At 34.5% G+C, this 27644-nt stretch overlaps 1 long non-coding RNA gene across 2 annotated transcripts; it reads right to left on the minus strand.

Moving 5' to 3' along the window:
* Positions 1 to 18499: 18499 nt before the first annotated feature.
* On the minus strand, positions 18500 to 26581 carry LOC127832199 (uncharacterized). Of its 2 annotated transcripts, none has more exons than XR_008026738.1 (6): positions 26043 to 26581; positions 24989 to 25071; positions 23627 to 23722; positions 21483 to 23374; positions 21050 to 21118; positions 18500 to 20772 (listed from the first exon to the last, which is right to left on the minus strand). It is a non-coding gene; the product is annotated as an uncharacterized LOC127832199 (long non-coding RNA). The 2 variants fall into 2 exon arrangements; XR_008026737.1 differs by having other exon boundaries at positions 21050 to 21145; positions 26043 to 26580.
* Between the last annotated feature and the right edge of the window lie 1063 nt (positions 26582 to 27644).

Genomic DNA, 27644 nt, shown 5'->3' on the forward strand with positions numbered 1-27644 from the left:
GCCATGCAATATATATCGGATCCGATTTGTTCAAATACCCACTCGGACAGTTTTCAACGCGCATAGCGAGGCATCTTTTCTTCGAGACATAGTAAATGTCATCGTGCATGTATCTAAAGTATACATATTTTAAAAGCTCTGGATGCATGTACGCCACAAGTGAATCTATGACCGAAGCTTGAAAATAGTCTATAACAACCCCCAGATCCCATTGTTTCCCGTCTGTGGCACCGTTGCAAATAGCGCACATATCATTCACATAAATCTTATGCCTGTTGAACGAATAGACGGGCAGCATGTGACCCCAGGGGTAACGAACAAGGTCAGAGCATTTGGTGGTTCTGTTACATGTTGTGACCATATAGAATGCTGGGGAGGTTGAATGCAGAGACGGGGTGGTGTTGATACATTCTTCTTCCTCCTCCTTTACTTCAGTTTCCGTTGTCAAGGAAGATGTTCCGCCTGGAAAGCAACAGTCATTGTATCGGCCGCAGTCTGCTTCGCAAGAGCAATCTGAAACAAACGTTTGATTTATTAACCGTTTTTACAAACATCAGTATTTAAAAGCGGTCAGTTAACTTTATTACTATGTTCATTGGCTTGACGGTTTACCTGTGCTAAGTACTTATACGTGTAAGCAGAAGAACTATTCAACGTGACTAAAAGGAAAGAACGAATGGCTGTAGACATAATTCCATGACCAGTCACACAATCTATGTTGCTTGACCACGTACATGATTCTCGGATCTTTAATCCATCGCTCAAAAACAAAGCAAGCCTTTAAATGTGTTAACTAATGAAATGATTCTCGGATCTTTAATCCAGCGCTCTAAAACAAAGCAAGCCTTTAAATGTGTAAACTAATGAAATGATTCTCGGATCTTTAATCCAGCGCTCTAAAACATAGCAAGCTTTTAAATGTGTAAACTAATGAAATGATTCTCGGATCTTTAATCCAACGCTCTAAATCAAAGCAAGCCTTTAAATGTGTACACTAATGAATGCCTAAAAATTGAAACGATCACATAGAATTTCTACACTCGAAGTGGACCCTATATCTCTTAAACCTTCAGTTGAACTGAACATGTTTGTTGTTTGTGTCATGTATGGAAAATTGTTGATAAAAATAATTGCCATTACTTAATTATTTTTCCGATTTCATTTTTTTAATAAAAGCGTTTTTTGAAGAAAAAAAAAACCACATATCAGACCCAGATTCGAATTTGAGCCATACATGATACAATGTTTCTCAAAATAATTGACCTGGTAACATAATTTCTGGACGCAAGCTACTCGTATTATAACTCGGCTTAGCGTCTACCTAGATAAACATGATGACCAAGCTGCAGCAAGTGGATGGCTCAAGTGGCCAATAGGTAACGAGCTAAACGTTGACGGCGCATGCATGATTTGTACAAGAGCACCGCCTTGCGGGTGCAGACCGCTCATCTATTTTCTTTTTAAAGGTGAAGGGACTCTCATTTTCAATCACAAAGGAGGGGGGGGTGGAGTGAAGAGGGGTGTATAGTGTGGGGGTGTGGACATTTATTACATTATTTTCCAAAAATGCGAAAATAAATGAAAAAAAAATGAAAAAAATAATCGGGGGGGGGGGGGGTTGGGGGGTGGTGGGATTCTTGGGTGCGATGGTTGGACGGTATTTCAAACATAAAATAATAAAAAAAAATATTTGTCTTTTTAACCGTTTCAAAAAAAAAAGAAATTTGGGGGAGTGGGGTGGGGGGGGGGGTATAGTGTGAGGGTGTGGTTGTCATTTGTGAGATGATCTTAAAAAAAAATTAGGGGGGGGGATTCGGGTGGGTGGAGGGGGATTCTTGGGTGCGATGGTTGGACGGTATTTCAAACATAAAATAATAAAAATAAATATTTGTGTTTTTTAACCGTTAAAAAATATATTTGGGGGGGGGTATAGTGTGAGGGTGTGGTGGTCATTTGTGAGATGATCTTAAAAAAAATAAAAACAAATAGGGGGGATTCGGGGGGGGGGAGGGCATGGGGGATGGTTTGGGTGGAGTCTATTGTGGTATGTCAGGTGAGAGTAGTTTTGTCAAAGTATCAATCACATCTAATCATAAATAAATAAGTTATGGCAATTTTAGCAATATTTAATAATTAGACCTTGAGAGTCAATGTCATTCAAAGGTCAAGGTAAAATTCAACTTGCCAGGTACAGTAACCTCATGATAGCATGAAAGTATTTGAAGTTTGAAAGCAATAGCCTTGATACTTAAGAAGTAAAGTGGATCGAAACACAAAATTTAACCATATATTCAAAGTTACTAATTCAAAAAAGGGCCATAATTCCGTAAAAATGACAACCAGAGTTATGCAACTTGTCCTTTTACTGTACCCTTATGATAATTTGCGAGTGTTCCAAGTATGAAAGCAATATCTATGATACTTTAGGGGTAAAGTGGACCAAAACACAAAACTTAACCAAATTTTCAATTTTCTAAGTATAAACGGCCCATAATTCCGTCCAAATGCCAGTCAGAGTTGCATAACTTTGCCTGCACAGTCCCCTTATGATAGTTAATAAGTGTTGCAAGTATGAAAGCAATAGCTTTGTTACTGTAGGAATAAAGTGGACCTAAACACAAAACTTAACCAAATTTTCAATTTTCTAAGTATGAAAAGGGCACATAATTCTGTCAAAATGCCAGTCAGAGTTACATTACTTTGCCTGCACAGTCCCCTTATGATAGTTAGTAAGTGTTGCAAGTATGAAAGCAATAGCTTTGATACTTACGGAATAAAATGGACCTAAACACAAAACTTAACCAAAATTTTCAATTTTCTAAGTATAAAAAGGGCACATAATTCTGTCAAATTGCACGCCAGAGTTATCTCACTTTGCCTGCCCATTTCTCTCATGTTAGTTAGTAAGTGTACCAAGTTTGAATGCAATAGCATTGATACTTTCTGAGAAAAGTGGACCTAAACGCAAAACTTAACCGGACGTCAACGCCGACGCCGACGCCGACGCAGACGCCGACGCCGACGCCAAGGTGATGACAATAGCTCATATTTTATTTTCAAAAAATAGATGAGCTAATAAAATTGTATAAAAATATACATGCCATTTTCGTTTTTCAGGCAGAAATATTAAGTATGAGAGACGTGTACATTAAGCAAAACAAGATAAATATTTGTATTTAAAGATCTTTATAATTACATATTATCTACCATGTTCTGGAAAAGCACTCATAATGACATAAATTTAGTCGAGCGTTACCTGTTTATTAAATAATTATGTAATAACTTTACATTTATAATTATTGGGCAATCAGCTTATGGCATCCGATGACATGATTGGAACACCTAACCTTGACAATAAATATTATAACATTGAAAAGAAATATTAACGAAAAATCGGAACTGATTCCCATGTTCCAAAATATGCGTATTAAAAATTTGGCATATATTTTATTAGGACACACGTTTACAATTGTCATAACTTTTTTTAAAATTATCGACGATGGCAAAATTAGTATACATGTTTACATGTTTTCTATGTTTAACTGCAGCATGAATTTATTATTTTTTAACAAAATATTTAATAAATTTTCGATGTCCATACCAGTACAACATGAGGACCAGTTGTCGGTAGCCCTAGTCCTTTGGAGTTCCGACCTGTTGGACAAGCACACGTCCGTCCCCGGGCAAAAATTGTGTCCGTGATTGCGGAATATCGATATCACCGCTTCCTCCACCGAATTTGCATTTGTAGCTGTCGATATAAAATTCGTGGCAAAACCTATACAGATAAAAAACGTCACGAACTTCATGCTGCTAGTCATGATGTTGGTTAAATGGCTATGCATGCAATAGATTTCCGTCTTAAATATATTCTTCGTGTGCTCCTTCAGCTGGCCAGCGCACAGTATCTCGTATTTGTCACGATCTGTCGGAAACGCTATACTTTCACTTCGTCACCTTATGCCTTCTCGTGAAAAATATCATAAATTACCACAGCATCGACGCACTAGACGTTAAGAATCATACTAACATATTTAATATGACTAATTTGACAGTGTGTGAAGTATTCACACTTTGTGAAAAATGTGCTAATGAAAATTAGTTTTCACACACAAACGTGCCTGGGCTTTGCATTTCGACAAGGTATATAAGGCTGCTGTGGCAAAAGGTCACCTTTTTAATATTAATTAATTAATGTTCTTAGATATAAACATATCTCTCTTATGATTAGGTCTTGTTGTTTGGCGTTTAGTTTAAACTTTAAACATACACATAAAAATGGTACTTGACTATGCATGTAAACATATTGTGGCAATGTTCAACCACTTTGTGATCTGGAAAACCCTCAAATATTATTATTTTGTTACACAAACATATTACACATCTGTGTATTCCTTTTTCTTTAATTAATATATTAAAATAGTCCTATTTGGATTCAAACATTTAAAACACAGATCACAAAGTCTAAAGACTCCAACAAACCCATTGCAGTATATACTGAACAGTGGGTCTGGTAATGATGCTGCCACATACAACAGTATGTGTGTTTTCACCATCTTTACTTATAAAAATTGGGCTATTCTTTCTCTCTCTCCTCCTTTAAAAACAATACAAAGAATAACATACAATAACAACATCTTATGAATGATAATAATTAATAATAAGTACAGTAACGTAACAAAAACATAGTAATCTAATACTATAAAACAACTCCAAGTTCTTTTGGATTAACTCATTCTTTTTCTTTCATTTATATTTTTGCATATAAACCATTATTGTTTACTTTTTTAAAAAATACAAAGTCAGCCGTGGGAAAATCTATTTTTAAACGGATTGACCTACTGGCAATCCTTAATAAGAAATTTCGGCCAATCAGCGCCATCGTTATATAAGCGCATCAACCAATTAAAACGCCGCTTTTTAACCGCGTTAGGCCTATCCACTGTAGAGCACTGCGTCTTTTTAACGCTTTATATAAAGGTTATATATTTTTAAACCAATAGATTTTTATTAAGGCACCGCACCAACACTGCAAAGTTTTATATTTATACCAATGGTACAGCCCAGTAAAATCGGGCTGTCCATTTTATGGCCGTTTTCGGCTTTTTATGCAGAGTTCTATTTTAAGCAGTGTGCTCGGGCAATGGTTTTTAACCGAAGTCCCGAGGGTAAATAACCCCATTAGTCAGTCAGGTCACCTTTTGTCTTACCCTTAGTGTGCATAATACAAGCAGTTACATTTCCGTGTTGTGTTTGGTGTGTTTTTTATTTCAATGGCAATTTGTCATTTGTTGAGGGTAGATTACACGTCTTTCTTAAATGGTGTCATTCTACCGATATTTTACATTGAGTTTGAATTGTGTAATCGTCACATTCAAACAAATAAGTTTGCTTATATTTGTCGATAGTAATAATAATAATTGAACTTGAACTTTATGTTCTATACTTTTTTCCGTTTCATCGTTGCTACGCAACAATATTTTATTCTATTATGATAACATATTAAATAAAACAAAATTGTTAACCTTTGTTATAGTCCGTATGATTAATCAATATGTTCGTAACAAAACCAAAATTAAAATACAGCGCGTGCTATTTTCTTGATTCGTCGCAAAAGATTTCAAGGTCAAACATGAAATGGGACATCACGAATCATGACGTCACGAATATGCCCATACCTTTTGCATGTCTTAGCCGATTGTAATATTTTTATCATTCAACTCCAAAATAAAATCGTGTACGTTACGTTTAGTGCTTACTGTGAGGACTTAATGTTTACGTCAGTATTGTAACAGATGAAAGTTAGAAGTTTTCAAACAACAAAACTTAAGTATTTTTTTTTGGCCTGGGGCGTAGCCCGAAGGCCATAGTAATGATATCAATTTCTGTGCCTATCCGAAATGGCTGGCTGCCAAAAACCAAATTCCCAAAACTCCGATTTACCAATTAATTCATGAGCAATAAAAGTAGTTCTTCGCAGACCTGAATAACCCGCCTTGTAAATACAGAACATCACTATAAAACATGACAGCGTCATTAAAAGTGTAAAATATTATTGAAGCAAAATTGCTTAGCATTGGGTACGACATTGTTTTTTTTCGGCGTAGCTGTCTAAGCCAGCTTTTCACCTTACCTGACCTTTGTAAGTGTCCAATAAAATTCAAATAAAAATTCCCGCGGCTATACACGAATGAATACACTTCATTTATTCTATTGGCTGATTTGAGCATAATCCCCCAGAACATTGGCAACATGACCGCGTCTTTGTAGTATAGCATGTAACACTGTTTTACTGCTTGATCAGCATGAAATAATTTTATCTCTAATGAAAAGGCTTGATGGATAGAACAGTTTTACACTCAACTCTTGACATCAATACAGTCTGTGTGTGCCCTCTTTATATTTAGAGGTTGTCAGCGCCAGAGCGTTGGTACCTAAAGGCTATGTTCTCATATTTAGTAATTATTTCCATTTTGCTGTCTTTGTACTAGTATATTTACGTTCATAAAAGTATCGTTTGTTCCTATCCTGATATTCGTTTTTGCCAAACCATTTACATTGTTTTCGAAATTGAACATTAAAAACGTAAACGAATGAAGTTTTAAACAAGCCGTCGTTCCAGCAGTGGAAGCGTGACCTCACTTTGATGCATTGCATTCCAACCCGCAAGGTATCAGGGTAAGTTCGCGGCCACTAAAATAATCGTTATATAATATGGACGCTATCGCCTGAACTAGGTGAACTGGAATTTTCTTTAGACCAGAAATATGTTAAAGGGGCCTTTTTACGTTTGGGTCCATTGACAAAATTGAAAAAGGTTGTTTCAGATTCGCAAATTTTCGTTTTAGTTATGATATGTGTGAGGGAACAGTAATACTGAACATTTACCATGCTCTAAAATAGCCATTATATGCATCTTTTGACGATTTAAAAACCCGAAAATTATAAAGCGTTGCAACGCAAAACGCATTATTTATTTGGAGAGTTCTGTTGATGTCGTTATATTTTGTGAAACTACTTGCTTATATAAAGTATTAAATACTTGTGACATTGTATTCGGAAGAATGGCCGAGTGGTCTTAGTGGTAGACTTTTTACTACAGGACTCTAGGGGTCAGTGGTTCGAGCTCTGCTGAGGGTTATCTTTTTTATTTTATTCTTGTTTTTTTACTGGAGCTTTTTGTATCAGATGTTTAAGTTTATCAATATAAAGCATTTAATGACAAACTTCAAAACATGCCAACATCTGTGAAAAGGTCCCTTTAAATGAAGATATTCGGCGATATAATTATGGTATGTCAATAATAGATTCTCATTGTGTTTTCAACAAAACCATGATAAATATTAGTTTTTTGTTAATTTGACAAGAATTATTCTCTGAGCTTCTGCACTCAACCGCTAGGGACAATCCGTATACATTCGGACAAAGGGAGATATTCGGACGATACATGCTAAATGCATTTTACATCAAACCAAATCTAGCCCCAGGCCTTCAGCGCCTACATCGCTTTGATTTATAAAAGTAGGAATATAACAGAGGGATATTTAGTTATTTTTTAACGATAACCAGTTACATAGATTGCCGATAACCCGACTCGCAATCGTTTTCATATCTCGGGTGGAAATTTTCCAAAACTGTTGTTTACCTGGACAATTATTGAAAGCTCTTTTCAATTTAAGACACTTTTTGTCGAAATCAAATAAAATCCTCTTTTAAGCTATGGTTCAGAGATGTAGTGGACTTCAAAACAAATAAAAAACATTACATTTGATTTTTACAAAGAATTGTTAACAGTCCGAACCCCAACGAAGATTTATCTTATATATGATGAACTTGGTGGAACATCTTTATAGGCTAGACAATCTTTAAATTTAATTATGTATTTGCTTCTTATAAACTAATAAAACATGCGTATGGTAAAATATGTTAAAATAGTTATGATATCATACATACTAAATAATTGTGGTGTTAATTATGTGTTGTTAAACGAAGGCGTTAGTGATGTGGAGATTTTTTTAAACACGACTTACAGAATTGTTTATACAAAGATGGAATTTCATATTAAGTAAATCATACAAAGCTAAAACATGTGTGTGCATATTGGAAATTAAATTCCAATCATAGTTATATGATATGATTTTTTTCAAATATAGATTGTTCCTATCTACTCTCGTGAATTAGGGTCTCTGCATGTAGACGGAAACTTGTAATTGGTCGATCGTAAAAACCGATTGCAATACCCATCCATCGAAGAAAGGGAATGTGCCTCTTGTAAAGTTCTCGAAGATGAATGCCACTTTACTCTTGAATGTACACTTTATCGTAATGAAAGAAATAGTGTAAGAAGACCAGTCTTGAATGTACACTATATCGTAATGAAAGAAATAGTGTAAGAAGTCCAGTTGATTATCTTGAACCTTAATCGGTTAAAATTTAAAAATTTTCAACTCAAAACAGTATTTTGACTATAAAGTTACCTAAATGTATTTATTAGGCGATGGGTATTGGATATTGTTGACAAATATATGATCTACGAATGACAAAACATAGTCAAATATTCGAATAACATAAATTATTCGAATATTTTTAGCGTGTTGAATACATTTTTCTGTTTGTTTATGTACATGAATTGAAAGTATTATTTACCATCTATTATCAAGCACATGGACGTTATCTATTCGATGACTGTCAGTAACGATTTTCAAAACTTTGAAGCGGTCAACAAATAAACAACTGCCCTTGCATCCTTATTATCCGGTCCATACGTGGATATATTTGAGAAAATTTAAAGAGAATTCTTTCTATTCATGTATATTGTTAACTATGTTCATAATCAGTTTTAAGCAGTTTTGTTCATTATAATGTTTGAGAAATTTTAGGAGTATTCTTTCTATTCATGTATACTGTTGAATATGTTCATAATCCGTGTGTAGCATTTTTGTTCATTTTAAAAGGTTTTACACCCTCCAATACAGTGATTACCGGACGATCAAATATTCGAATACTGTAACAACCGAATATTTTGAGGTGCGAAGAGTAAACACTTAAATCGATCTTGATTCCCTTCACTTCTAGCGTCATAGTATCGATTGTGGGTTCCGATTTTCAGGCCAAAGAATCAGATTGCGGAAACTGCCTATGATGGTCACATAATGCACTGTTATGACCAAATAGTTTATGTGTCAACATAGATACAAACAAGAACACCGCATAACGGGTGCCAACGCTCGGCTGCGGTGCATTTTTGAATAAATGAAAGCTTGCCAGATTATTGTTTTAGAGGTCACAGTGACCTTGACCTTTGACCAAGTGACCCCAAAATGGGTGTGGCGTGTAGAACTCGTCAAGGTGCATTTACATATGAAGTTTCAAAGTTAATATTGATTCTTGCACCGAAACCTGTTTTACAACCAAAGTTAATAACACCCATGGAAAGAGTATATTTTTTACTAATATGCTATTTACTCTAGGTCTGCTTTGGTTTGACATCATCACTGAAGTAGAATAGTAAGATGAAAATGCTTTTTTTTAAATTAATGACTGTTTCATCTGTTTGGCTGAGTCACTGGAAATAAAGCCCTTTTATGCTTATTAACATTTCCAGAAAGTTTGGTGGCAATCAGATTAAAAAAACCCCAACTGTTCGAGTTAGAGAACAGAAATGACCAAAGAGCAACCGCGGCGTATTTCAATAAGAATTCGGCTTTCGATGCAATCGAGATAAAATATAATATTTATATAATAGTCAGGGATGGAACTTTCAGCCTAAACTGGATTTTATTTTAAAAGAAACTTCCTTCAAAAGAGTAATTCAATAAACGTGGAAAGAGTCGTCAAAATTAGCCTATGCGGACTTCACATACTTATCCGGAATGACACTCTACGCACATAACTTTAGCCCTTTTTCCCATGGGCTCAAATAGTCTTAATTTTAGGCGTCTAATTTCCTGGCAGGATAAAAGCGCTGACATTTGCGTCAAAACTTCTCCAAGCGGACATTGAAGGTTTTGCTAACTACATTGAGTTTGAAAATGTATTTAAATTTAAATAACTGTAAAAAATTGATTAAGAACGCCTTATTTATAAATTGGAAAGAGAATAAAATTCTCCCATTTCTTTGTTGAAAATTGCCTAAATTGACTTAATTATAATAATAATTACTATTTCTAACATTACAAACATTCTAACTTCAAATGTGAATGGTTCCTTTTTTTTTTACAGATCTAACTAATATTACGGCATGATGTATACACAGGATTAACCCGTAAACCTATACTTGCTAACATGATTAAGCTTATTTCCAACGGGGTCCCTGGATTTTGTCAAACAGGTCTTATAAGTGACTATAAATATATAATTTTTTAAGTTCTCAATGTAAAATCGACATGATCTTACAAATTATTGCTTTCCATATTTAGTGAGTCTTTCAAAAGTTGACAAGATAATACACAGACACAAACAAATTAGCATAAAAATAAGGAATTTTATAAAATAAAACAAATCTAAAAGTAAAAATACATGGAATTCTCGTCTACCTTCATTTCATTCAATAGATGTTTCTTTACAAGTTTCTTAAAAGTTAATTTCGATTTGATGGACTTTATATTATCAGGTAATGAATTCCAATCCTTAATACCATTATAGTAAAATGAAGAACTAGTAAAGCCATCAACTGGAGGTACATAAAAATTAAATATTGATATATTTCCATACTAATGGACATCTGTACATTTGACAAAATTGACATGATGCCGCCTGTCAATCAAGTTCTTATCTAAGAACTGATCTACCAATCAGCGATCGATTAATCGGGCGCGTTAGTTAGCAACGAACTGTCCGCCATTTTCTAGACAAGCTATGTATGTTCACTTTTACTTTAGCGAGTTTCTTTTGTTTTCCTCTTAAAAAACGTAGATTAAAAATGGTTAAACGGTGTCGATGGGGACTATGTAACTCGGACAATCGATATCATGAAAGATTAGTTGGTGACATTTAATTTATATCGTTTCCAAAGCCGAATAGTACGGAAACGTATATGGTACACCCCAATAATGTGGTCATGCCGGAATAATTTATACCGACTTACTGTGAAATAACATGGTATGTCGACATAGTTTTGTAGCTTTCCCCACCTTAATTTTACTCGTCATAACGACATTAAGTTGAAGTCTCGACGTAAATGTTTCCGGCTTTTCCCGAAAATATATTTGGTCGACATGATCTAAGTCGACAAATCTACATAATTTTTGACGTCATGCTCTTTTGAAAATGACTTGTCGACACGATGAGTTAATTTTTAAGCCATGACACCTTTTTCATATCACGTCGTCATAGAATTTTGACATCATCACATTATTGCAACATTGGTTCATGACTTCCGGCGTCGAACAGATGTTTAGTTTCTGGTATACTCTTTTGAAACACGCAAGGCCTCAGACATTCCATTTTTACATCAGGAATGCTTGGTATAAAGGTAAAAATAACATTTGCAAACAATAAATATTAATGTGTTCGTTGGATTTTATGGGCATTTAGAGAGCTTAAATCTCGATTGATTCGTTTAGATATTTCTCTTTAACTAATACATGCAAAACGTGTGTTTAACGACTCGCAACTTTTTTATATTGCAGATTTGTGTCTTAGTGGCACTGAGGTTTTTCATTTCGGCTTCCTTGCGAATTGGAAACCATTGATCGTATTCAAGAGAGATACTTTGTAAAGAAACCGTAGTTTGGGTGTAAAGATGACTTCATACCCGTCCTAGAACATGTGTGTGAAATGCAGCGGGAGCAACTGCCAGTTCCTGAATCGATTGAAAGTGCGACTTCTTTGTTCTTGGCCTTCACTGAAATATTGGATGGTTACTAATTACATATGCACAAATATATGCTTAATAATTGGTTATATTTTGCAAATTTAGTTGTTAAGTTAGTTTAGTTCAAGTAAGTTTCGTTTCGAGTTTTATTTACAATGTTTCGATAAGCAACACAAATTGATATTCTTGTTATTGGAATTGATCTTGAAGTAGTTAAACGTTGTTATTTTGTTTGTTAAAATAAATTCACTCATATTGTTGTACACATTTACAGACATTGCAAACAATGAAACGTTACTAATTGTTTGAAAACATGGCGGTCATTTAGTTATGAAATCCTCGTAAATTGTGGAATGTTCCTTTTAAAATATGGTTCTTTTAAAAGATTTATTAAAATTTTATTTCAAACTTCAATATATTAAACAAAACGACTATTGTAAATCTTATATTTAATATTAACACTGTCGCAAATATATGATATGTTTATTTTGTATTTTCTTACTTGATTTTCTGTTCCTGAAACTCCAGTGTATATAGTACATGTTTGAAATAAATGTTCATACTGCAATTAGATTTTTTTTTTTTTTAATGGTCAAATAATTCGTTTTTGAGAAAATGGAAAATTATTCAAATGTGACACAAAATTGGGTTATTTGTAGATCAATTTTAGGGCTAGTTAATGTGATCGGTCTTTCTTCATTGTCCGTCAAAATTTGCACTAAAGCGAAATCACCTACTCAGCTGTGTCAATAATACCAAAACATGAACAGTCTTCAAAGCTAGTAAGGTTGTAGTTTGCTTTTATTTCCATATTATGTCCACATCGCACATTACTTATCAAAATATTTTCAAAAATTTGAAATATTTGTTACGAGCCGGTATAGTTTTATATTAGTTGTGATACACGTACCCTTTGACTAGATCGGTCTGTGGTCTGACCCTATATATATATACTCAACTGGATTATTGAAAGCGAATTATGCATTTAATCGCCAATTTTACGTGCAGTCATCATTGTAAAACGACAAAAATGCACGGCGAATATTTAAGTAACGATTGACTAATAACATTTTATTTTTCTTGCAGTTTATTACATAATTACAATTGCCTTATGTTTCACTAGTGTACATTATTCTGATTGGCTATAGTATATCATTTGACTGGGCTTTAATATTCAATGAAGCGAGTTGCCTCCACGAAGCGCACGAGGAAATCGAGCGTGGGACAACTTGGTTTAATTATGCCATGTGCGACATTCACACAGTCAAAACTGCGTATTGTAAAAGGGGCGCCTACTAAATTGATGCACGAATAAATCCCAAATTATATTGTATTTTAGCCAAACCATTGAAAACATATGCAGAATGATAATCGTAATTGCATGTATAAGAATTGAAACGCTCTTTTCTTCGCTTCAACGATGTAAGTAGGTTAGTTTTGGTATTTAATTCGGCTATGCAAATTAGTTCCTCACACAAAACATGCACATTTTCAACTAGAGATAACTAAACATCTTACATTTAAAAGACCGGAAAGCGCATTCAAGATATCACTTCAATAGCTGCAGTGAAGTATCAAGCAGATACATAATGCTGAGCATTTATATACGATTCAATAAAACCTTTATTCAGATTTAACAAAAGTTGACCTTCAAATCTTCGCATAGAAGCTGATAATTTAAATTATAAATCTCTAATTCTAAATATCAAATATAAAAAGATGATTTATAAAACAACATAACAGCTAATGAGTTTCAAACTGTTCTTCAGTATTTATTATGAAAAAGTAAGACAAATGAAAACAAAGTTAAGGACATATTACTTTCTGAAATGGTCAGAAGTGAGTGGGGTAATGTAAAAACAATAATTGCTTATATTAACATTGTATTATGAAGTTTGGAACAATGTGCACAATTAAAATGACATATGCTTAAGTGATACATGAACCAGTTCTAATGAAATCTTTCAAAAAGAGTATATAATAACATGTTTTCACCTTATAAACCACTTTCTTCTTGGGCTTTGGAAGTCCTTATTTTCTTGTTTTGTTCATAAATCCGTTGACACCAGCTGGAACCTACACTACTGTAGTAGATAATGTTAGAGTATTATTAAATATTACACACTAGAAACACCGAAAAAGGGATACTTTTGTGCAAGAAAAAAATGTAAACAACTAGAGTAAAAAAATAGTACACTTGAGCAAAAATGTGTTTGTCAGAAACACTATGTCCCCTTCTGCGCCGCTTTGAAGCTATATATTTGACCTTTGACCTTGAAGGATGACCTTGACCTTTCACCGCTCAAAATGTGCAGCTCCATGAGATACACATGCATGCCAAATATCAAGTTGCTATCTTCAATATTGCAAAAGTCATGGCAAATGTTAAAGTTTGACGAAAACAAACAAACCAACAGACAGCGCAAAAACAATATGTCCCCACCACTATAGTGGTGGGGGAAATTAAAAAGTATGGTGGGCCAGAAATGATATTTTAAAAATGAAAGATACATAAATATTGAAAACATGTTAATTAAAACCCTTTAATTTTATAGCGTATGATAATACTATAAAGATAATGATATATCAATGTGTTTGTTAAAGTGATATTTTACACTGTTTCCAAAAGTTTCAATCAAATTTATATTTGTCATCCTGGTCAACCATACTTTCCCCAACTATTTTTAGACTCAAGTTGTTTACATGTTTTTCTTACAAAAAAATGATCTTGTTTTTCAGTGTTTATAGTGTGTTATATTTAATCATACTCTAACATTATCTTCTACAGTAGTGTAGGTTCCAGCTGGTGTCAATGGATTTATGAACAAAAAATGAATAAATAAGGACTTACAATGCACAAGAAGAAAGTGGTTTATAAGGTGAAATCATGTGATTATTTACTCTTTTTGAAAGATTTCATTAGAACTGGTTCATGTATCACTGAAGTATATGATATTTTAGTTCTGCATATTGTTCCAAACTTAATATAGAATGCCAATATGAGGAATTATTATTTGACATTACTCTAACCACTTCTGACTATTTCAGAAAGTGATATGTCCTTAAACAACAAAATCAAGTAAAACAAATAAGAGGGCTAAGAGGCACTGGGTCGCTCACCTGAGGGAATGAGATGAAATTAAAGACTAGTTAAACTCGTGTGCAAATAATTCAGAACATTTATATGACAAAGGCTGACTTCAAGTCGAGGTTAAGATCTTCCAAAGTATTTAATATAAGCATATATAGAAAATTACCCGACCTGGTTTTTAATACTGATTGACAAGAACCAATGTACAATACAAAAGTATCAAGGAAACATACGCTTTGACCAAAGTTCATGAAGATTGGGATAAAAATGCAACTTCTAGAGTTTGTACATGTTTACATTATAAACGAAAAGAGAAAACTGCTCCACCCCATGGCGGCCATTTTTGTCCCACCTATCAGTACCAATTTCGAACTTGTCTGAAAAAATCAATAATACCAATTTTCTGACTAAGTTTCATAATCAAGACAATCCGCTTCCGGTTTTGAGTGAGCATCAATTTAAAATGTAATTCTAAAAACTAAAAAAAAACGCGTGTGAGGCACACAAATAACATTTGTGAGTGATGTGAAGTTTATTGAACAGGATGTGACATGTAAAAAATAAAACGAGGTTTGTGACTTTGAGAAGGCCTTTCCTCAAGCTTTTGTATTTTTCTATTGACGGGTGGGGTGTGAGAAAGACCCTGGATATTTACATAATATGTGTATACACACATAAGGTCATTGTGATTGTCATTGTCATTGTCATTGTCTGGCGCCTCCGTGACGCATCAATAAACATGTTAATAGTTCACCGTGACAGTAGCTTAAGTGAACAAGAGTGTTTAAGGGTTTATTGTGAATACTGTCCCGTTAATCCCGTGTTAGTTGTGAAATCATGAACAAACGCCAGCATTCATCTACCGTGAGCGAGTTAACAGACAATAGCTCATTAGACTCGTCTGTATTCGAAAGTTTAAAGGGGCAGAAGTCCAAGAAAGACTCGAAAAAGAAAACAATTGAACAGGAAAGTACCAAGCAACAATCTATGGAAGTTTATCAATTCGCTCAATAGAATCGCGGCTCGAAGAGATTAGTTCCAAGTTGTCTACAGTCCTTACGAAAGATGACACCTCCATTATTCGTACCATGATTAAGGAAACGTTCGATGAAGTCAATGATAAATTTTTGAGCTCAGTCGTCAAAAGGTTGGAAATCATTGAATGCAACATATTCCACCAGACAAAGGAAATTGAATCGTTAGATTGTCAAATAACCAGCAAAGACAAAGAGCTACAAGACCTGAAAACAAAGCTGAATGACTCAGAAAAGCGTACTGCAGAAATTTTAAATGAGCACGAGCAGTATAGCCGTAGAAACAATTTGCGAATTACGGGTCTACAAGGAGACGAAGAATTTCAGTCCTCAATAGCGTTGACTTAACAGGTGTCGTCCCTTTTAAGTTCCAAGCTTGGTCTGCGCGTTGAAAAGGAGGATATAGACATAGCGCATAGGATAGGGAAATATCACCGAGAGAAGATCCGACCGGTCATCGTCAGGTTCATACGGCGCCAAACAAAATCGGATGTAATGCGAAATGCAAAGCTACTCAAAGGTTCCGGTATTTTCTTGAATGAAGGCCTGACAAAATTGAACGCTAAATTTCTAGCGTCCGTTAGGCTGAAGGACCCCGAGACGGTGGAGCGAGCGTGGTCGTTCAATGGGAAGCTTTATGCACGCTTCAGAGGTAAAGAGCGCTCTGAGATAATCGATTACGAACATTTTCAGACGTGGCTCAACAAACCATGGCCGAAGGCGGTAGCTTCACTATCGTACGCCAGAAGGGTTTCAGCTTGCACAAATCGACGCCGGTAACATAGGGCTCTCCGTGTTAGAACTGACGGTGTTTGTTTTGTTGTATCATATCATTAACAGTCTATATTCACGTATTTGTAATACGTGTGCAAACCAGCTTAATCATGACATTGTAACTAGACCACCCTAATATCTGTGTTGTGTTTTTTTTTATCCTGTTGTTCTCTTCGTTTTTAATTGTTTGTAATTTCCTAACTTAAGTACTTTTTTTCTCTCTCTAATTCGATAAAGATACGTACTTTTTAAGCATATCATACTAATATAATCCATCTTAATCTATGTCTATTGTTATAAGACACAATCTCATACGGTGTAAGTTCACACACGCAACGTACGCACGCATGAACAAACACACACACACACACGCTTGCGCGCGCGCACACACACACTTACACACCCATCCACACGCACACATGCAAGTAGTAGTAATATATACTTTTATATTTGCTCATTTAGAGGCCTAGATATACTAATGGGGAATATAGCGTGACAAAACAATTACCCATAATATGCCATTGTACAATATTATATTTGTAAAACATTAGTCGTTTGTTTATGTATGCATATTAGTATGGACCGAGTAGTATTGTAGCTTCGTTAAGTCGACAGGTGCCATGAAGTTGTTTTTCTTGTTGTTGTTATTGTTATATGACACAGCCCCCTTTTTTTGGTTACAGTGTAAATCGAGTACTAACGACTCGAAGCACATAAGCTGTTAACATTTGACAAACACACACTTTACAGATACGAACGCGCACTCACACACCAACGCACGTGCACAGATGCACACACGCGTGCACACACACACACACACACACGCACGCGCGCACACACACACACACACACACACACACACACACACACACACACACACACACACACACACACACACACACACACACACACACACACACACACACACACACACACACACACACACACACACACACACACACACACACACACACACACACACACACACACACACACACACACACACACACACACACACACACACACACATACTTGTAAAACCTTCCAACCGGGGAAATGTGTTCTAAACCTACCAACCGGGGACCACCATTTCCACATATTCTAGAAAGCTGAAAGTGATAAAAAACAGACAAGTTTCGAACCTAAAATACGATTTTGACATAACAATTATGATAAATAGGGTAATAAATCAAAGAAAATTTTACATGCACACCGGGGAATTATGTGCGTACCAAATGAGGAACTGCGATGTGTGCCAACTGGGGAACGGTGTATACCAACAGGGGTACTAAGTGCGTACCAACTGTGGAACTTCAATGTGTACCAACAGGGGAATGGTGTATACCAACAGGGGAACTTAGTGCGTTCCAACTGTGGCACTTCAATGTGTTCCAACTGGGGAACGGTGTATACCAACAGGGGTACTATGTGCGTACCAACCGTGGAACTTTAATGTGTGCCAACAGGGGAATTGTGTTAACCAAGAGAGGAACTTAAGCGCGCTATCCCTGTGGAACTTCAATAATGTCCAACGGGGAACTTGCGTTTACCAACAGGGGTAATTGTGTGTAATCATGGTACCGTTGTTGATAGGACAATGGCGTGCACGTTCATGGATAATATTTAAGTAAGTACAAAAATTGAAAAAAATATGTATGAAACAATATTTAAATTAAATATGTTTATTATATGACCTTATATAAGTTCTGCAAAAATGCCTCATTTGATTGACTCAAATATTATTCACATCAAAATAAGCATACGAGACATAACGCAAATCAAACAATACATTTATGACTTTATTAGTTATAAGCCGACTACAAACATGCAAGTGCTGCATTATACCATATCAATCATGGTGAATTAATCAACAAATGAATACAATTCGTTTTTAAAACTAAAAAATAATGTTTTTGTTTTAGGCCACGCTATTTGTCAAACCGAATGAAGGAGAGGGGGAGGCGGCTTATTTGTTTAATTCCTTTTTTCCATCAGAAAAAAATATTCACGATGTTCACCTACTATGAAGTTTTTTATCCTTAAAGTAGAACTGCCCATAAGCATGTAGATTGAGTAGTGTAAATTTACTTTGTCCTTACTCTGACATTATAAAATAACTCATGCATTTAATCCCCTGAAACAGGTTAACATCAGAAAATTCATTCACACGCAGGGCAACTTCCACTTCACTTAAATTGTCTTAAATACATTTATTGCATTTTCAAAAATAATAAAATCTGTAACTTTAAACAATCATGAACGTTTCACAACGAATGTGGCGAGGCCTGAGAAACAAAATAGTTTAGTAAACTAGCAAAACGACTTGATAACAATGCATTTTGATGCGCCAGTGACTTAGTCTACGGCGGTAGGTCAATCTGAATAATGATCAGTATTTATTGTTATAATATATGAATTCCAATTCTACAACTGTGATACCATTACACATGTGCTGTATTAAAAAAATACAGTATGTATGAACTTGTTTGAGTAGAGAATGCCAAAAACGGGTTAACGTTAATAATGAACTTACATTAAATTCTACCTGTCGAAATAACAGATTATATTTTAAGGAAAATAGTCACTGGCAATCGCTTAGTTATCCCTTGCAAACCAAACACCTTTTTTCAAGATTTGAATTCACGTATTTTGTTCAAACTACCTTTATGTAAACCAACTTATGTACCTAATTTTTGCATAAAATACAATAGAAAGAGTGTATTTTAAGCACTGAAAATTTATGCCGATGTGTCAACCATATATTATTTGTTGAAAACAATATAAAAGTTATAATTAATGTTGTTATACACGTATAATCATCGCTGACTTTGACAGCATTATCATTTTATAAAAACACTAATAATTAAATATGTACCAAAGCAAACACTTATCAAACACGTAGTTTAATATTATTTTGCATCACTTACATTATAGTATATATACTTACTGGGGAGTGCACATGTGAATCAATTGCTAGACCCTTGTTGGTGCCAACTTAAAAATAATATGTACCAACAGGGAAATTATAACAGTGTGACTCAATTCTGAAAATAAACATACCAATTATATACACAAAGCAAATATGTGAATTGATAGTTAATGTGAATATCTACACGCAAAACAAATACACAAAAGTCTGTGTAGGAAATTATTGTAATATTTAACAACTATTTAATCAATTCTAGTGCGATATTTACGCAATAGTTTACATATTGGTAAATTTTTACTTTAAAATAACTATTAAGTACTCAACTGCAAGTCAGACACCTGTCATTCAAAACAAATTTTGTAAAATTGACAAAATATTCATTTGTATACTTCACATTGTAGCAGTAGTTTAGCAGTAGTTTTTTTATGTTATTTACATTTATCTTATTATATCTAAAAGTGTTTGTTTGTTATGCTTGAACAAAATGTTTGTTTCCATTTATCCGACTGAATTTTTTTGTGCCTTCTCTGAACGTTTAGCCTTCTAGATTGATTTGTTATCATGTTTGCTATATTCATTCATATTCACCAAGTTTGGGGTAAAAAATAACTTGTATAGTGAGTAACTCGTAGAAACTCGTAATAGAAAGTACAAAGAAACACTCTTTGGCCGAACTATATACCAATCCTAATTTGTTCGGCGATATGATTATGAACAAATATCGTTTTTGACTGAACCGTATTAATAAAACATTCAAATACAATAAGCACACATATATCGTTTTCGAAAAGAGTATATAGAACAAGAAAACACACAAAACACATGTGGCAACTTCATCCTTTAACGTATTCTCCTAAACGTGCATTATATGTGTTATATTTTTTTAAGTTAAAAGTCCCCGTCGCTTTTTTGTTTCAATTAAATTTATGCAAAAGTCTTTGACATTTTTCCAACTTCTGTTGTGAAGGTCATTCTCACTTTCAATACATGCAAGTAATGATTTTTTCCCTGGTAATTTACCAATTATCAAAAAACGATCTAAGTGTCTGTGAACAGCTCCTGTTTTCGTCTTCACTCCGTTGCTTTTTGGCTGCTTGTTTTGTTCTCCTGGTATTTGAAGTACCCTTTTCTGTACATGGATAAAACACCATATGACGTCGCTAACTGCCATGTGTAAGATATCCATATTAAATATATATACTTCAGTACAATTTTTCATAGCAAAATTACGACAAAAGCGTCCAGGTACTTACGGCACCTGATAATGACATCGATGTCACACGACAAATTTGGAAACATTATTTTGCCTAATGAATCAAACAATTACATGTAAGCAAATCATGTTCTAAGAAACATAAGAAACTTGGAGATACATAACTTAAATGCATTCACATGTGTATGCATACCTTTGTCTGTTATTTTTGGTTGACTGGTGCTGGGAAGAAGAGTTTCAAGGTCTTCAGTATTTTCATTTTCTGATAATTCAGAAGAATATTGTTCATCTGTCGTGTAAATCACAAGATCAAAAAATATATATAGTTTATAATATAACAATGATGGAAACAACCGAAGCACACCAAATAAATATGCAGTTAGTGCATTGAAATTGAAAAATTAGAAGTAGCCAATGTAAACCTTACTGAGCACAAAATGAGTGTACACTTTAAATTCCGCCTTACCTGGTCGTCTCCGATAAAAAAGAATTGCCTTGCATAACACAAGTATATTTCAGAAAATGTTTGTAATTCTTTTTATCACTTTAGGTAATCAAGTTCGGTAATGAGCCCATTATTAACATTAAGTTTACTGTATGAATTTAACACTAAAAATGCGACATACCTACAATACATTCGTCGTCCACATCAATATCGTCTAGCGAATTGACAGAATTTCTGGTAATTTGTCCACTTTCCATCATCATGAGCAGCTTGCTGACTTTGGCAACCTGCATGGTTCCATCTGGTTATCTGTAGAATTCTCTATGTACCCGAATGTCGTGACCAAGAAATTTAGCTAGAATGTCTATTTCATTTTCAGACAAGTTAAAAAGCCTAGTCATTGTGGCAATATGTTTCCTTAACTTTGTAGAACGAAGCCTTTTCGGATGTTCAGCTCCACAGTCAATTGCAATTGAACGTAATACATCTGTCCCACGAATATGCGATGATGCAGATTTTGTTGGGAAACGATATTTACTATTTAAACAGTTTGTTAGAGAATTTCTGCTGCGTATGAGCAGGTCGATATTTTCTTTCACCTGTCTTGGAAACAGTACTGCAGCTATTCGACCTCGTTTTGCAATAATCTCTGTACGGTAAAAATAACGGCATAGGTTTTTTTCCAGTTTTGTTAAACATCAATCTAATTCTCCATCGTCATTTGTCAATTTGTTTTTTGAATATTCTTCGACTGTCATTTTTGACACATCGTCTAATCGTTTCGATTAAACATAAGCAGATTTCAGACAACTTATGCCATGCTTGCCTTTTCTCGCAATCACTTGCTGATTCTTGTAAGGTATTTGCATGTGTTTCTGCTTCATGTCGTAAGTATTCAGACATTACTTTGACATCATTTGCCAATGGCAACAGTTCTTTCTGACTGTTCTGCTTAGCCTCATGAAGTGTTCTTAAGGCATTGGAAGACACGTCATCCGTCCAATTAATTTCAAATAGTTTGGAAAGCTCCTCAGCCCTTGTTTGCAGATCCTGGTTGTTTGTTTCGATTCCTTTCGAAATTAGAATTTTTAGACATTTCTGAAGCGTTGTGCCAATCTTTAAGGCTAATGATGGTGTAGCATAAGTATTGGTGTTTCCGTCGAAGCCTGCAACGTTTTTGCAAGATTGTGTAATAAATTTGAAAGCATCTGAATACATGAAATTCTCCAAAGACATTTCAACATTGCCTGGACAAGATCGCATGTCTTTCAGCAAGCTACCAACTTCTCTTAACTTCTGTCTAATATAATTGTGTTGCTTTTTATCATGGCCCCTTTTTGTACAGAGTTTTTCACCGAATGCAAGGATTGTATTATCACTTTTGACTTTGCGACTTATTTCGTCGTTTCTCATGGACTCGATTACTCGTCTTAAAATAGTGCTTCCTTCTTTTGATTTTGGTAATAGCAGGCTGCTCTCTAAAGCGAGTCGTTTTCTTGATCACGCCGCATTGTAAACTTACATTTTTGAGTGTGCCTCCACAGGATTTTCTTCGGGTAATACCCGTAACAGTAAGGACAAGGTCCATACTCGTCTGCAGCTACGCGTTGATTGTGACTTTGTCTGTATGACACAAATAGTTGTCCTTGGCCATCTCGCAATACTTTAACATTATGGAGATGGTTCCCTACGTTCCTTATTTGTTCATACATTTTTTTATTTTCTGCTGAATTTTCCGTATTTAATAGATCTTTCACATCTTGCCCATCTTTATGCTGCAAAAGCAAATGTTTTTTTTAGTTTTATTTGAGCCTTTTCGCAAAACATGCAATAAAATCTCTTATCGTAATGTCTGTATTCACTGTTATTTGTTTGAGCGATGGTGATGTTGGTTTTGTGTGCCTCTGCGGATGATTCGTCACGTTCACGAGATTGCAAGGATTCAACAGGAGGTAGTGTTGACGCTGTCTTCTTTTGAAATCTTTGAATGTTTGGTATGAGTTCGACAACTATCGACTCATCTGACGATGCATCGCCTTCTTCCGGAATATAGTCTTTGTCATTGTCACTATCCTGTAAAATAAAGTTGTTTTCCTGTGTGTGAGATCATATAAAAATATGAAAATATCACAACATCATAATTTGTTGTTGGTGAACTACATCCATAAAAATGTGTAAGTGTAACATAACACTTACCAGAATGCATGTCTTAATTACAGTTCGGTACTAGAGCTTGAAAAAAATCGGAACTATATATAATCTTAGATAAAATGTTTAAATGTGTGTACTGTATTGCAATCACAAAATCGTTATAAGTTTACGTACATCGATATCCGATGATTCACTGTTCAACATATTTTCTGCTGCATCTTGTGAATTGTACTCGTGTGCAGTGTCGCTATGTTCTTTAGTTTCGGTACTCTGCAACACAATTCAATGAGACAATAATAGAGTAAGATTCATACATCCACGTTACTTAGTATCAGTTGAAATTGCAATTCTTTAGTAGCAGCATTTTCAATTGATATCATCACTCATGTGGCTTTTTATTAAGATGTAGAAAATCTAGGTGACATGAGAATTTTGTGTAAATGTTTGCAACCGATGGTATAATACAAGTTTAATTAACCTTCGTCCAAAATAGTTTACTTTTGCTTATCTTACATCACATGTTTTATTTTTTGCCGTTCACTGTCATTGGGGAAGATTTGAAACAGATTGATAGCTTGTTTTGTCGACATAATAACAAACTGAAAAACACCCATAAAACATTTTTAAAGGTTGCATTTAAATGATCAATTTCAACAAAACGGTTTCAAATTTAACATATCTTTGATTATTTATCTTGAACGTATCAAGCTTGTTTAAAGATTGGCTGAATACACCGACGTAGCAAGTCTTAACATATACCAGGTTGTTCCAAACATGTTATCAAAGTTCGAAAAAGTATACAAGGAATATTTTTTTACAGATACTAATAAGACAAAATGTATGCACGGTTAAATGAAAGGTATTGTACTTCTCTGGACAAATGTGTTGGAAGAAAAAAGAACTGGTGAACGGACTGTGGTTCACGGTAAATCATGTATGTATTGTGCGGTGGTTGGTGTAAAATGAACTATCTTTTCTTACCCATGTCAGAATGTATCGTATAGCAAAATATCGAGTAGACGCTATTGTTTTTTTGTCGTTAAGATGAAATATCAACCAATGACCATATGTAACACGCAAGTTAAATTTCTTAATGTCTCAGAGTTTCATACACAGTAATTGGCAGCGTATAAGTCTTACACTGAAAATTAAAATTAATGGATAAGCGATAATTAACGTTTTTGTGATTATGATGTAGTCGATGTTTATAAACTACAGTGGTTAATACACATGCGCACCAGTTTCATTGACAGGTGTAAATTCTAAATTCTTTGTGTATATGAAGATTTTGAAAGACAAGTAGTTCAAAGTCACTACAACTGGTAAACAATATTTTATTCTTTTAAAATTCGCATAACATATTAATATAATGATCATCGACGTACGTGTTATGTTAAGCCCAAATACCAATTAGCATCACCCGGAATAAATATTGGCACAATATAATTTAAGGCAAAATTACGCCTATTTCACTGAAGACTAAACCAAACCAGAAAATACGCCTTAGTAGCTTCGACATAGTGAAATATTACAAACCGTCCCATCGACTTCTTCCGTATGTACGGATGTTGTTTGTCCTGGTTCCTGGCTGTCCGTAGATCTAGTAGTCATTGTGTTGCCTATTCACAACAACAATAAAAAATGGTATAACACATAATCTAGTCAGAGTTAAAAAGTTCGTTATTCATAAAACCATTTAGTACAACACATTGACATTAATTCCTTGTACACAAATTACATTAATTTCATGATATACATAATATGTATTTAGGCATGTGTAGTAATAACAAAATCACTAAGGAGCCATAATTCTTACAAAATGCTGTTTACAGTAGTCTGCTCTTGTTTATAGATTGGGGTCATGTTGGTAAAGAAGTACGCAAAAGATTAAAGCAATATGTCAAGGGACATAGAAAATATTTGAGGTGGTACGTAAACTGTAACAAAGATTTATCAATAATATGCATATTTTAAGTGGAAAAACGGGGCCATAATTCTTACAAAATGCTTGTTACAGTTGTCTGCTCTTGTTTATAGATTGGGGTCATGTTGGTAAAGAAGTATGCAAAATATAAAAGCAATATGTCAAGGGACATAGAAAATATTTGAGGTGGTACGTAAACTTTCACAAAGATTTATCAATAATATGCATATTTTAAGTGGAAAAAAGTGACCATAATTCTTACAAGATGCTTGTTACAGTTGTCTGCTCTTGTTTATAGATTGGGGTCATGTTGGTAAAGAAGTATGCAAAATATAAAAGCAATATGTCAAGGGACATAGACAATATTTGAGGTGGTACGCAAACTTTAACATTCCAACGTTCACGCTAACGCTCATGCTAACGCCGACGCCGGGATAGCTCCACTGTATATATATAGTCGAGCTAAAAATTGCCTAGAGCTCTACTTTGTTTAACGTATATTTATAAAATATATTCTTGAAATATGTACCGTAAAACAAGCTTTGTAATCAAATGATATTTATATAAATCGATCTTTAGAATTCGTCTTCCAGTATTACTTTAACGTTTACATAAAAGCGCTTTTTAATAGTAATTAAAAATTATAAACATAATTAAAAAACTTACCTTAGTTTAATGCGTTTGTTCGCTCGAAACTCCATTTTTCCAACTGACTTTCACTAAATGATATAAATACCGAGTGTATGATTTTTAAACAGCGCAACCGGGGAACTGTTATAAGCCTGGATACACACTCGATTGTAATATGGTGAAGATTTGTGTATATTTTGTGCATGCCACAAACCCGCTAATCGGGGAAGGCGTTGGATTTCTAATTTAAATTGACAGTTTGGTATTTCATTCACGTAGATTAGAGATTTTCGCCTAAAACCAACCGGGGAATTCCCCGGTTGGTAGGTGTTCCCCGGTTTGTTGGTGTGTATTCATACGATTTTCCCCGGTTGGTAGGTTTTACAAACTCACACACACACACACACACACACACACACACACACACACACACACACACACACACACACACACACACACACACACACACACACACACACACACACACACACACACACACACACACACACACACACACACACACACACACACACACACACACACACACACACACACACACACACACACACACACACACCCTCACACACACACCCACACACACACACACCCTCACACCCACACCCACACACACACACACATGCAAGAAGTAGAATATATTACTTTTTCAACATTAAGAGCATATACGTTTACTCTATTGCAGTTTTTCCGGGTCTTTGTTTGGACTGAATCGCCTTGTATCTAGCTTCTTTAGTTAAGTTTCTGTTTTTCAATAATTTTGAGAACATCTTACACCTGATGATTACTTATGAATAATTACAATATATTATTCTTAGTGAGTTTTTCCTTACATGTACCTTGTTGTATCCACTTTCAAGTTTAATAAAACTGAAACCAAGGTACAAAGATTAAAATAACACTTTTTCTCCCCAAGATATTCTTCTTCATTGAAGAAGAGTACATAAGTAGGAATTAAAGGGTATGATCTACCTTTATAACATATTTACTTTTTTAAAATGCTTGTTCAATTATATGAAAGTATTATTTCTCCTATTGTACATTTTTGATAATGCTTCCTTTTTTGATTTTGCGGGAAGCGTTCTCAATTTTTCGTTTTTTACCATGTCGAGGAAACTCATTGCTACTGACAATTTAAAAAAAAATGTTCATATTATTATCCCATCTAAATGTATAATATATTTTTTAAACTTTATTTATACAAATATTGTTACCTTGTAAATATAAAATCCGATACAACAGGCTAGGCTGGATCTATTATAATCACTTAAGATTTCTTGCAACACTTTAAAACCACTGGAATTGAACCATGTTTACAATCGGACCACTCGATAATTACTTTAAACTTAACCTTTAGTAACTTTCCTCATAAACCAGGTCTTTGGAAACATAATAATTCTTTACTGTCAGACATAATGTATGTACAGGAAATCAACAAATAATTTGATGATATTTAAGTTCAATACGCACTACCCATTTATAATTATCAAAATATAAACGATATTCCCGACAGTGAATTACAGTTTACGATAAGTGATCAACTTTTACTAGAAACCCTGCTTATGGAATTAAGGGGCAAATCTATTTCATATGGGTCTTATAAAAAAGAGAAACAAAACTTAT

The sequence above is a fragment of the Dreissena polymorpha genome, chromosome 5 (genome assembly GCF_020536995.1).
Source record: "Dreissena polymorpha isolate Duluth1 chromosome 5, UMN_Dpol_1.0, whole genome shotgun sequence".
In the NCBI taxonomy this organism is placed as follows: Eukaryota; Metazoa; Mollusca; class Bivalvia; order Myida; family Dreissenidae; genus Dreissena; species Dreissena polymorpha.